The sequence below is a fragment of the Callithrix jacchus genome, chromosome 10 (assembly GCF_049354715.1).
Source record: "Callithrix jacchus isolate 240 chromosome 10, calJac240_pri, whole genome shotgun sequence".
Taxonomy (NCBI): Eukaryota; Metazoa; Chordata; class Mammalia; order Primates; family Cebidae; genus Callithrix; species Callithrix jacchus.
The window spans coordinates 94,012,848-94,026,711 of record NC_133511.1 but is presented as its reverse complement, the minus strand read 5'-3'; positions in this window follow the sequence as shown (position 1 = coordinate 94,026,711).

Genomic DNA, 13,864 nt, shown 5'->3' with positions numbered 1-13,864 from the left:
TCAAGAGGCTATTATGTAACCTTGAGTTTCCATGTTTTCTTAAATTATGCGTCCTCTGTCAGCCTCTTTACATGCTTTCTTCAAGGGTAACAGCATAATGATGATAATGATCTTCTTTCCTGTGTTCAAAAGGATTGCTCGGCAGCCTCTGATGAGACTGAAGCAGTAGGAGACAAAAGAAAACAGAGGACTGGGTTTGGAGTGGCACATTAGAGGAAATTAGCTGGGAGGATTAAGGCTCTTCAGAAACAGAAAGGCTCTTTCTAGAGTGACCTAGTTGAAATGATAACTTAAAATCCTATTTTTCTTGTTGTTGTTACCATCTTCATATTCCCCTCCCACAGAGAGCTTCACAACAGTCAGTTCTAAAACAAGTGGCTACAGTAAATTACAGACTTTTCTGGGGAGGTCTCTGATAAATCTTTGAAGCAGGTAAATTCTATCTTCAGGGTTCATTCATGCCCAGTGCCTAGAAGAGTTCTAGCCCAGGGCAATTACTCAATAAATATTTGCTGAATAAATGAATGCTCTTTTCTTTCAGGACAACCTCCCATCTTTGCAAGGTACTCAGGACTTCCTCTTTCTTTGATGACTGTGGGGGTCACCCTTGTAGTTCCTGATACCAATCATCCATTTACATATTTGATGAGTACTTACTGTGTGCCAGATATTGTGCTACCAGACACTTCGAGACAGAAGTATGATTATAGTTATTGCTGTTATTGGGTTATTTATCATTATCACTATCACCTAGGAAATGATATGCACTCCTCAATGGAAAACATCCATTTTTTTAAAGTTAATTTATTTTAGCAAGAGATCGTTTCTCTATTATTCTATCAACCCCTTTACCTCTGCTTCTTACTAGAAAGTCAGCTCCAAGGAAGCAAGAAACTTGCCTCTTTCATTTACAGCTGTCATCACTGTGTGAATACAGTCTGGCATATAACAGCTGTTCAATAATTACATATTGACAAAAAAAATAAATGAGTAAATTTGTAAATGCATAGAAAGGAATTTGGAAGAATATGGTGGGCAGGGAGCTTGGTAGATAGAAGGAAGAGAATATATCTCTTTACTTAATACATTTTTATATTTTTAAATATATAAGAAGCCTGTGTTGTTTGTATTTTTTAATAAATAATGAAGTTTTGTAAAGATTTTAATAGCAAAATTAGATCAGTTTATAAAAAGATTATAATTCAACTTTCTGCAGTTGAATTAAAGTCCTACTATATGAAGCTAACCGCCCTCAACGAAAATCATAGGATAAAAATATTGGGTACACAAATAAGAAATAACAGAAAACGAGCAAGAAATAACCCAGATTGGATTTAGTCATTGTATGGTCTGAGTGTTTGTGTGTCCCCCAGATTTGTATGTTGATATCTGAACCCCCAAAGTGAAGGTATTAGAAGGTGGGCCTTTTATGAAATAATTAGTTCATAAGGGTGAAGTCCTCATGAATGCAATTAGTGCCCTTTATAAAAGAGGCCTCAAAGACTTGCCTTGTCCCTTACACGATGTGAGGACATAGTTAGAAGACATGATCTATAAGCCAGAGGTTAAGCCCTCCCCTGAGACTGGTGGCACCTTGATCTTGGACTTCCCAGCCTTCCAAACCGTGAGCAATAAATTTCTGTTTTTCATAAGCCATCCAGTCTAAGATATTTTCTTAACCCAAACAGACTAAGACAGTCATCATCAACTAATAATATTGTCATCTTTAGAAATTCTTGTTTAAACCTTATAGATGATTGGTTCCTTCTGAACTGCTATACAGAATCTTCTAGAGCAAGAAGATGGTTAAAAATATGACTGTCTTTTAAAGGCTTAATTTTGTCTGAGTGACACATTACATACATACATACATACATACATACATGTAGACATTATACATACACTTTACATTAGATACATAAGTTATAAAGGTATGTAAGGCATATCTTTCCTGTTCCCAAGAAGGAGCTGCCCCCAAGAAAGAGCATTTGATGGTTTGATGGATAAGACAGATATGTGAATAGAAGAACTGTGATACAATGTGCCAACATCTGAACAAATTGTTCTTGATAGGAGTTTGCTCAGTAAAAAAGTTAGGAGAGAACTAGGAAGAAATACATGTCTGGTAGTTCTTGATGAATAATCAGTCTTTCTTGTAGCAGCAACCAATGCTCTTGAACTTTTGATAGAAAAAATTGACTGGAAACCTAATATGTGTTTAGCAGGGATGGGAGAGTATTAGAAAGTGATAGTTGAAACTTCACTTCCACAAGTCCTGCTTGTTTTAATTATATATAATTATCTAATGAGAAGAAATACATAACAAAGGCTAATAACTACCTTGATGACTACTTGCTTCAAGATAGTATGTTAATTTTTGCCCCAAACTCTAGCCCTTTATCTATAAAATAAATACTATAAGATATTGAATAGGTAGAGCTGTGGAAGAATAAAATGTTTGTTTTTCCCAAATTATATCACATGGATAAGTGGTCATGCTGCTACTTAGAATAAGAATTATCAATGAGAAAAGCATCTTGCAACTTCTGACATTTTGTGTTCTCATTGTACAGAACCACTTCCAATTCTGCAAACACATACATACAATTTAGGATTTCCACTCCCTTCCCACTCACTTTAAAACTCTACTTAGAAATCACCTTCTCTCTGACTTCCCCAACTTGCCAATAGTCTATCTCTCATTTTTTTCTTTGAATTAATTCTTTGCCTGTTATGTTCTTCTCTTATAATACCTAACTCACAATAGTGTAGCTTCTGGTTGATATGGTGCTCCTTTCCTACCACCCTACGGCTCCTTGAGAACAGACAGTATCATGGCTCATTCAACCTCACCTTTTCAGTATCTAGCCCCTTGTCTGGGACAATGGTGGTGTGAAGTCTGGAAAACAGAAATTCTTGAGCCAGAATAATCAGTAAAGAGGCAATGTTTGTTTAAACAAACAAACAAAAAAAAATCCAGGGGCAGAGTTCATCTTTTCACCACCCATCCTAGATATCAAATTCTTATACATAAAGTTTAAACATATTAAGCCATTGTGTTTTAAACCTAATTATCAACCGCTCTGCTATGGTTTAAATGTACTCCCCAAAAAGCATTTGTTGAAAACATAATTCCCCATGTAGCAGTGTCAGTAGGTGGAACCTGGTAGGAGATATTTAAGTCATGAAGGCTCCACTCTCATGAATAGATTAATGCTGATTATAAAAGGGCTTGAGGCTGACAGTTCAAGACCGTTTACAATTATCTATGTGTTCTTGCCCTCCTTTGTCCTCCCTTTGCCCTTTTTCCATGGGACGACACAGCAAGAATTCTCTCAGTCTTGGACTTCTCATCCTCCAGAACTATAATCCAGTGAATTTCTATTCATCATAAATTATCCAGTCTCAGGCATTCTGTTATAGTAGCACAAACAGACTAAGTCATGCTCCTACACTCATAACTCACAAATATATTTCTATTTCTGCAGTTCTGATCTCAATGAATGATACCACAACCCACAGTTACCCAAATCAGAAAACAAGACATCATATGAAGTAGACATCTATTGTTTTATCTACCGACTAGCTCTTCACTTTCATTCTGATGAACCATGCCATGGACTCTGTTTGAAGGAGCTGTCGCTGGCCAACTCTTAGCCCAAGTGCTTTGGAATAACACAGTCTCTAGGGGAAGTGCACATACCTTGTCAAAATCAGGCATACTCATTTCACCAGTCACAGTGATTAGCTCCAAGAAGGACAGTGGTCTAACAGAGACCACGTCCATAAGGCTCAGTTCTATGACTGTTGTTTGACCCATTGGAGAAGCAGAATCTCTCTTTCCTGAGGCTGAGTGCTGAGATAATGTCAGGCTGAGACCACTAGAAGCATCACACTGAGCCTAAGAATAAAGCCTGGAGAAAACAGTGGACAGATGGTCCCTGAGAACAACATTTGACATCTTAATGAAGTTACACCTGAAGATTGTTTAGTTACTTGAGTCTAAACATTTCCTATTTATTTAAGCCAGCTTGGGCTGGGTTTTCTGTTATTTGCAATAGAAATTTACATCATTATGGACTCCTCCTCTCCTATCCAATCAATCACTAAATGGAGTCCATTGCATCCATTTAATATCTCCTGAATCTGTCTATTTTACAGGTAGGTAGTGCCATATCCACTGGCAAGAGATGCTTGCTATCTGCATTGCTTACTGAACTTTAGCCTCAACTTTCTGCTCTTGTTTTTCACTCTCTCCAAGCCAGTCTCTATGCTACAGTCAAGGTGACTTTTCTGAAATGCATGACATGATCATATAAATATGCTGAAACCACCACCTACATTAGACTTTCTCTTACTCTTTCAGTCCACTACCAGGGTCTTTCTTTCTGTCCTGTCGACCACCATCCTTTGGTATTGTGTGCAGGCCACTTTTCTACAAACAACTCCAGCAGTTGCGTGACTTTTGCCTCAACCTTCTGCCCTGGCCTTGCCCTTCTCTAATCCAGTCTCTACACTGCACCCTGCATTAATTTTCTAAAATATGTACTAGGATAGTATTATTGTCTTTCTTAAAAATTCTTCCATATCTTCCCATTGCCTACAGTATAATACCTGAAACTTACACTACATGGAAGGTCTATGCTTACTTCTCTAGCTTTATTGCTAACTGCTACCCTCATGTGTACCCTTCTCTTCAGCCATACTAAACTACAATCAATCCCCTCAATGCATTGACCTGTCTTACCTCCTGACTTTTGTTCATTCCGTTTCCTTGTTTTGGAAAGATTTCTCTACTGCTTCCCTTTTCCCCAGCCAACTCCACCTAGCATTTCCTACTTTTTATTAAAACAAGTGGTCAGGCATTGGTCCCAAAACAATGCTTAGACATTAGTGTATCTGGAAGCCTTTCCTATTGTACCTTAACCAAGTCTGGGTAAGATATACTCCTCCTGAGTATTACATAATAATCTTGTGCATACCTCTCTTGCAGCACTGAATTATAATTGTCTGGCTTAATTTGTCTGTTTTCTGCCTATACAAAAATCCCAAGAAAGTAGAGATTGTGTCTTATTCAGTGTCGTATCCTCAGCATCTGACACAGAGCTTGACACAAAATCAATGCCTAATAAATATCTGTTGACTGCATGGGTAAGTGTACGATAATTTGAAAAAATACTCTACTGTAAAGTTGATAAATATTTTCTCCTAAAGATGGAAGTGAACCTTAGCTGCTGCCTCCCTCAGAGCTGAGAACAGGTCTCATTGCAGCAGAGGGAAAAAATAAGCAGGAACAGATGATGCGGCATATGCAGCTCCTTGCTCTTTTCCTGCAGCAAGAATTCACTTTCGCTTTCAGGTAGGCCCAGGCTGCTGTGCAGTCTATTCCAATGGCCTCCTCAGGGAGCCTAGAGGAAAGACGACTTGGCACTGAGTGAATGAACTGCGTTCTGATGAGAAAGGGGGGGATTTTCCACCACAGTATCGGTCCAGCAGACTGCTAAGCGGCTGCATTTGTTGGGTGATGGGGAGGAGGAAGGAAGACTAATAGACCAACCCCGGCCAGTGGTGCAATGCAGCTTCCAGGAAAGAGAAAACAGTGAATTTTCCCTGGCCACATACCACACTACAAGAAAAGAAGGGAGGTGGGGAGAAGGGGCCTTTTAGACACTGATCTCATCCCAGATCTGAGTAACTCCATCCTTTCCTCACAAGTCTATCTGAAGAGTGCCCTTTGCTGCGTGCCTTCCCTAAACCCATCACTTCAATTAAACCTTCCCTGACTCTCCAACTAACAGCAATCTCTCTGACTCTCCTACCAACCACTTACTGACCAAACATCCATTGGTACTAAGTACTGACCACTTTGCCACAAACTGCTACGGCTGAGTTGCCATGCATTTTCTTATTTAACAACAGAAGCAAGCCTTCACTTTCCTCCCCAACCAGATTGAAAGGTCAGGGATTACATTGTATACTTCTGTATATGTCCTTTATACTTTTGTGGCATTAAGCACAGTGCTGTTTGTGATTAAGATATCAAGAATCAGGGCCAGCCATGGTGGCTCCTGCCTGTTAACTCAGTGCTTTGGGAGGCTGTGGTGGGTGAATTACTTGAGGTGAGGCGTTAGAGACCAGCCTGGGCAACATAGTGAGACCCAAAAAAACCTTTTTAAATCACTGGGTGTGGAGCCACACACCTGTATTCCTATTTACTCAGGAGGCTCAGGCAGGAGGCTCTCTGGAGCAGGAAGTTCAAGGCTACAGGGAACTGTTATCATGCCACTGCATTCCAGAAGGGGCGATGGAGAGAGATCTTGTCTCAAAAAAAAAAATTGAGAATCAATCAACAGATGACTAACTAGATGATGTCTAGTTTACTCATTCATGGAAAGGCTCACTGTAAAGGAATTTACTAAATAGACACAAACAAGGCTTTCTACAGGAATCAACTTCTCCTGACCCGAAAACCCCTGAGTATCAGTGGCAGATCTTCATTTTACCCTCAACCAAACGACATTTGATAGACAGGATCAGGTGCTGGAAAATATGAGCTTCCATGGATCCTGTATCATATGCTATCTATCTACAGTTAGTTCATAATCTGCAATGCTATCCCCAGAGCTCCTAGGGTTATGTTAATACCACTGCCACTAGTCCCTATTTGGTTTAAATGGGATAGAGAGGTATATTATTTAAATAGTAGTGAAATGTCTGTTGTTTCAGAGAAAGAATTTGTCCTCTGCACATGTGACAAATACAAGTGCACCCCCTTTCCTGTGATATGGGAATCAATGTAGAATATTCACAGTTACTATCACATTTAGGAAAGATATTGTAAGTCCTTAGGGCTTCAAGGACAATCAAGATATGTCTCCACTCTCAAAAGAGATTGCAGTCCAGAACTTGTGTTCAGCAAAGGGTCAGTTCACCAAACAATAGGAGTTCAGCAAAGGGAATAAACATATCAAAGGTAAAGGAACATAGATTGAGCACCAGTGTAACCATGGGATTTAGTCAGTGAAAGAGGTCAGTTAGTGTGAGGTCACTCTAGGCTAAGGAAACTGAGAAAGCCAAGTATAAAGGCAGGAATGTGCCACACTGTACAAGAAACAGTATGAAAATCAATCATTTGCAAAACAGATAAGTAAATTGATGGTTATCACATAACAAGACTCACAATAGCAGTCTCTTTAACAAAATGTCAAACCTATTACTAGAGTTGTTTTAGAGGGTTGTTGGAAATCTGCACTGCATCTTTAAGGTTTTGCAGTATGAAGCCACTTGTGAGACTGCATTCATTGCTGAGAGCTGGAACAGTGCTTCTCGAATCTTAATACAAATATGAGTCATCCAGGGATTGCGTTAACATGCAAATTCTGATTCAATAGATAATGGGGGGTAGGCCCTGAAATTCTGTATTTCTATTAACATGAATGCTACAGGCCCATGAACCACATTTTTAGCAGCAAAGTGCTAGAACATCTTTCACTTTGTTGAAGTAACTCCTATCTATCATTAAACATCCTAGATGATAGAATCCTTGGAAGAAAAGATCATATATTGCAAAACATATAAAAGAGTAACTGTAATCAATTTTATTCCCCATACTGGTTCAAACAGGGGCTGCTCACCATCAAATGTGTATTTCAATCAGAACAACAATGTAGGACTTTTAAGGCCTGTCACAAGGCTACGAGCTAAATCCAGGCCTCCACCTGTTTTTATAAATAAAGGTTTATTGGAATATAGTTACACCCATTCATTTACACATTGTCTACGGTTACCTTTATGCTACAATGTCAGAGTTAATTCATTGCCACAGAGACCATATGGTCCTCAAAATCTAAATTAGCTGCTTTGTGGCTCTTTTTCTGTAAAGTTTGCTGACTCCCAGTCCAGTAAGATTGAGGACATGATTTCTGAATGTCTTACTAGCTATGAACTTACACTCTCAGCTATCCTTTAGGCTTTCTGACCTCAAATCCAAATGTCTAGGACGGTGCTTAGAAAAATAGAAAGTCCCCTCAAATTATCTTGTTCAGAAAATCTCACATTATCTGGCTGGTCAGAGAGATGTTAGGAGACATGAACCAAGAGGGTTCATATAAAACTCTTGGCAATTGCAAAACACTTTCAGCACATTTATATCCTTGAGTATGACCTGTGAAAGAATGGTGTGCTAGTGCAGGAGTAAATTCAACCAAAGGCAATGTGAAACTGCAGGTATGTGGTTGTTTTCACCCATCCTGGAACACAGATCAGATTTTGTGGTCTGACCCATCTTGCTTGATAAAAAGCCAATCCTTTTGAGAATTCTTGTTTCAGTTTCTATTCTAATCTTGTCATAGAATTATGAGAGCTTCAAAAACACAGGAAGTAAATCTCTGCTAACTTCCTGGGGAATTTAAACTGTCCCAGAAAAGAGGCATTTTTCCTGGATTCGTCCTGTTCCATTTGACTGGATTCGTCAATCAAGAAGCTCAAAAGGAAATCAGGAAGGGTGCATGTGAAGGAGGAGCAGGGACAAAAGTAGGTGCTCTTAAGAGTATGTCATGAGGAGAGTGAGGCCTTCTGAGAATTAAACTATAAAATCAACAGAGATGAATCATACTAAAAATACGAGAAGTCATATTAAAGGTTGCACTTCCGGGCCTGTAAGACTTGATGCTCATCCAGACGAGATTATTAGCACATTTAAAGGAAGATGGGGGGATGTGCCCGGCAGCAGAAAAACTGCTCAGCAAGAGAAGCCTGGAGTGGAGAGGAAGATGTGAGGAGTTCACATTTGTGGTACTTTTCTTCGCCCAAACCAGAAGAGAGGTTGCTCAGGACTTATCTCTCTTGAGGATTTCTTCCTTCCTTTCTCCCTAATCTCTCGCGTCTCTCCCCTCTTCAAACCTTCTCTTTCCCTTTCACCCATCCCCCTTTCTCCAGCGCCCCCCTTCTCTCTCTCATCTTCCCTTTTTCCCTTCCACAAACATGCATATACTATATATTCCATATTAGGCCCTGTGCTGTAGAGTCTGGGGATATAATGTGGGAAAAAAGTGGACAGATCTCCACTCTCAGGAAGCTCAGAAATCTAGTGGAGGAGGCAGGCATTAGTCAAATAATGGCACATAGAAATGTGTAATTTCTCCAAGTAATGCCGTGGTAAATGCTATAAAGCAGTAGCACAATGCAACCTTAGGGTCTTTGCACTTGCTATGTCTTCTATCTAGAACCTGCTTTTCCTAGATACTCTTAAGGCTATCTGCTTGCTTTCTTTAGGTCTCTGCTCAAACATCGTTTATCAGTGGAACCTTCCCTGATAACTCTGAATGTAAAACAGCAACTTCCCCCACTTCCTCACCTCTTGTGTGCCATTTACATTTTCTCTATCATATTTATTACGTTCAGATATTACATATATATATATATGTTTCACATTTTCTTTTAGTGGTGGTTCTTTTTTGTATGGCTCTGTTCGTGGAAGGATGGAAAGTTAGCTTCATGAGAACATGGGCTTTGCTCTGTCATATTCCTAGGATCCGTAGTAGACACAGATACATGTTGATTAAAAATATGAATAAAATATATATATCATCTGAAAGTGTTATTACAATTTGTTAAAAGAGTAATAGGAGTTTACTAGGATCCGGAAGAGGAAGGCCGTAGTAGAAAGAGAGGAGCAGGTAAGCCCTTGGAGACTAAACAATGGAGCTAGAGGGAAGATGAGGCAAAATCATGTCAGACTTTATGACATGAGTTTAGTAACAAGTTATTTTTTCCACTTTTAAGAGCAGTTCAAAGCCATAGAAGGTCTTAAGCAGAGATGACATGTTCAGATTTTCATTTTTAAAATGTGATCCTGGTTACTGATTGGATGGTGGATCAGAGGGATCAGAAAAATGCCATAAAGCATTTGAATCATGCAGCAAACTCCCCTTCTCTGATTCCATGCTCACTAAACTCGTCTCTGATTCAAATTTGGCTTTCTGGAATTTGACAGAGAGAGACCATGACATGTGATTTTGAATGTACATGAGGGATACGTGAGTCAATATAAAGCAGTAAATGCATATTCTGTGTTTCCTGTCAGTCTCTTCAAACTCAGGTTCTCTAGACCCTCCTGTGAGATAGATCCTGCCTAAAGCAGTAAAGCTGAGAGTCAGTCCTTAGGTCTCACCCGTAATCCTAAATTAAATGTCCATTCTGCAGCGCCTCAGCAGTACCCCAGCTGACCTGCCCTGATAAATCCCCAAACTCCAACCTTGCTGTCCACTTAAGTCTTTGGGCTACTAAGCAGAAAATCACTGTTGAATTCTGAAGAGGACTTTGTAGACTTACATGAAATTCCAAGCCCAAAACCCAGCTTAGCTAGTGGCTGATCTCAAAGAATGAGCAGTTATGCGCAAGGAAATGCCATGGTTCGACAACTCTGACTTTGGGGGAGCAACTCCAAATGAACATCCATAAAGATCATTATTTGAAGTGATGACAAGGTAATAAATAAGGTATTTGTTTGAAAGCAAATAAAACTAATCACTGAGGTCCTGCTCAAATCATATGGAAAGAAATTTGCCTGCTGAAAATGTGAAATGCAGCCAATGAATCAACCACACCCATGAAAGGACTAAAAGGGACTTCCAAACAATGAAGTGCAAATGAAACTTCTAAAAAGCCAACAGCTTGTTCCCTTAATGCAACCCCATTTCACAGGGTTTTTTCCACCCAGACATTTGAAGAGCCTAGCCATCACGCAGCTTCCAAGATGCCCCCACACCCATTCCAAATATCACTCTAAAACCAATTTTTTCCAGGTTGGCAGTATAACCACAGGGTATCCTACACAAAGAAAATAAAATAACATTATTTCCACATGTCATCCTTAACATTTACTTTTGTGGGTTTTTTGTTTGTTTGTGTTTTGGCTCCTAGTTTCTAAAGAAAAAAGTCACTTCCTCCAGGATTCGCTGTTAAAAGGCTTTAATTCTACTCCCAGCTTTGCTACTAACTAGCTATGAGAGCTAGGAAAGGATATGAACTATAGCACATGACATTTATTTGTTCTTTCATTCAATAGCCTTTGATACTTTATACAATGCCAGGGCCATGCTATGTTCTTAAGAAATAAAGGTGAACAAGACAAATCTTCTTCTAAGACATTCCAAGTTCCTTGGGGACAAAAAGACCATTTCAACAACAGCAACATGCTGTTGCAGAAATATGCAGAGAGTATTAAGTGGGCTTAGAGGACAATGCAGCTCTGCCCAAGGGAAGCTGGAAATGCATCCAAGGGGAAGTGGCAGCTGAATTAAGATTTGAAAGAAGAGTTGGAGTTCACCAGGGAAATGGGGCAGGCCTCCTCTGGGGATGGAGGATATTCCAAAGACAGCATGAGCAATGGCATTGAGGTAAGAAAACAAATGTTTTATTGAAGGAAACTGCAAATCTTCAAGAGAGCCAAGGGTGTTATGAGTTGTGCAGGGTGAGAATGAACAGAAGATATGGGATAGGACATTGTGCCTTCTACTTCCAGGCCTCTGACCCTATCCACTTAGTACTCGCTGTTCCCATTCATGCTGACTACTCTTTCTGACAGCACCAGTGAATCTTTTCGAGAGTGCTTTTGCTGGTCTCAGCAGCATGTTCTTCCTATTAACAGGGTAGACTGAAGTACTGAGGTGTTAAAACCACACACCAATGATGGATGGTAGTTGGTTGATAACATCCATCATTGGATTGTTGGTTGATACTCAACAAGCTCATGCTCTGAGACAGTGCCCTGTAATTCCCAGTGTGCTCATAAGCACACATAATTAGCTTTCTTCTTTTCCCTGTTTCACTTCTCCACTTGCCCAACATTGTTTCCTGGGATGACTCCCTGATATGCTTTGGCTGTGTCCCCACCCACATCTCATCTTGAATTGTAGTTCCCATTATCCCCATGTGTCATGGGAGGGACCCAGTGGGAGGTAATGGAATCATGGCAGTGGTTACCCTCATGCTGTTATCATGATAGCAAGTGAGTTCTCACAAGATCCGATGGTTTTACAAGGGACTTTTTCCCTTTTGCTTGGCACTTCTCCTTCCTGTTGCCATGTGAAGGATGTGTTTGCTTCCCCTTTCACCATGATTGTAAGTTTCCTGAGGCCTCCCTAGCCATGCTGAAGTATGAGTCAATTAAACCTTTTTCCTTTATAAATTACCCAGTCGTGGGTATGCCTTCAATAGCAGTGTGAAAATGCACTAATAATACACTCTCCAAATAAATAACTTGCACTGAAATATTTATCTTCCTTTGAGTTTCCCTTAAAGACTTCAGTACAAGTAATTTATTTGGCATGTGTACAGCATGTGCTGCATCACAATTACTAACATGTTCCTCTCCTGAGGGTTGGGATGAAATGCATGTAGAATGCTTAGGCATTAGCTCTAGGGTTTTAAAGACATGAATGCAATATTAAGCATAAAAACGGTGAAGTTGTTTGTCTTGTTTTAATGGCAATAGAAAACTTGAAAGTATGATGACAGATCAGGCAACTATCAACTCAGGGCATAATGTGAAAGGTGGAGAAGCTCCATGGCAGCATGAAAAGAGACTTAATTTCCTAAAGCTTGAAGGCAGACTATGGATGAAGATAACACCCAAAATCTGATTGTAAAAATGACAGAGTTTAAAAGGAGGCTAAATTCACAGCTCTGGCAAGACCCTTATTTGAGAGTTCAGATCCTAAAGGGAATGAATGAGTTCCTGAGAACAGGAGTAAGAATATTTGGTGAATCTGCTTGAGAACATTCAAACCTCAAATTACCCTCACCCATCTGGGCTAACAGAAGAGGCTGCTTCCACATGGATAAAGAACATCTCTCCACAGCCTAGAAAGCATGCAAAGCCCTTCATTTGAGATAGACTTATTGTAAGATAATCTTGACTTCTTCAAAATCTTCCCTTATCTTCCCCCATTGCTTTGAGAACAGTGAAAAATACATTTAACTAATTAGAAGATGTATTATTAATTAACTTTTAGCATATGTGTGCCTCTCATTGTAAACAGGTAAAAGAACTCATACTTTTAAGCATTTTATGTGAACTCACTAAATCTTAAAATAGATTTCATTATAAAGATTTATGCCCCTGCATTTTATTTATTTAGTAAAGGTAGAAAAAGGAAAAATATACACAGTCTTAATAAGTTTATTTTTCAAATAAGATAGTACAATTATGTCAAATACATAGAACCTGAAATCACTACAGAAAATACATTTGGATAGCAGTGACTCTAGACATACAGGATATATATGACCAAGTCACAGCATGGCCCAAGCAGAGACTTACTGAAATGGGAATGGGACCAAAATGGCAACCATGATTCTTGAGCCACAGGGATCTAAGGCGACTGCTAATACACCATGCATGTGCCAAAGGCAAGGTGGATGGGTTAACAAGAATAAAGCTTAACTCATAGCAAAAATATAAAAATAAAAATACGACTCTTGAAACTCAATAACTTTCAAAACAAAGCAATAAAACAATGTACAAAACATTTGAACAGATGCTTTGCCAAAGAAAATACCCAGATGGAAAATAAGCACCTGAAAAGATGATCAACATCATTAGTTACTAGGAAATGCAAATTAAAACCACACGGAGAAACCACTGTACACTTGCAAAAATAGCTAAAATTAAAAAGACTGACCATACGAAATGCTGGAGAGACTGTGATGGAACTGGAACACTCACAGAACAACCATTTTAGGAAAAACAATGGTAATTTTTTAAAAAGTTAAGACGTACCTCTTATGTCATGTATCCATATACTTCTAGATGCATATAAAGAGGAAAGAAAGTATACTCCATATACAGACTTGTATATGC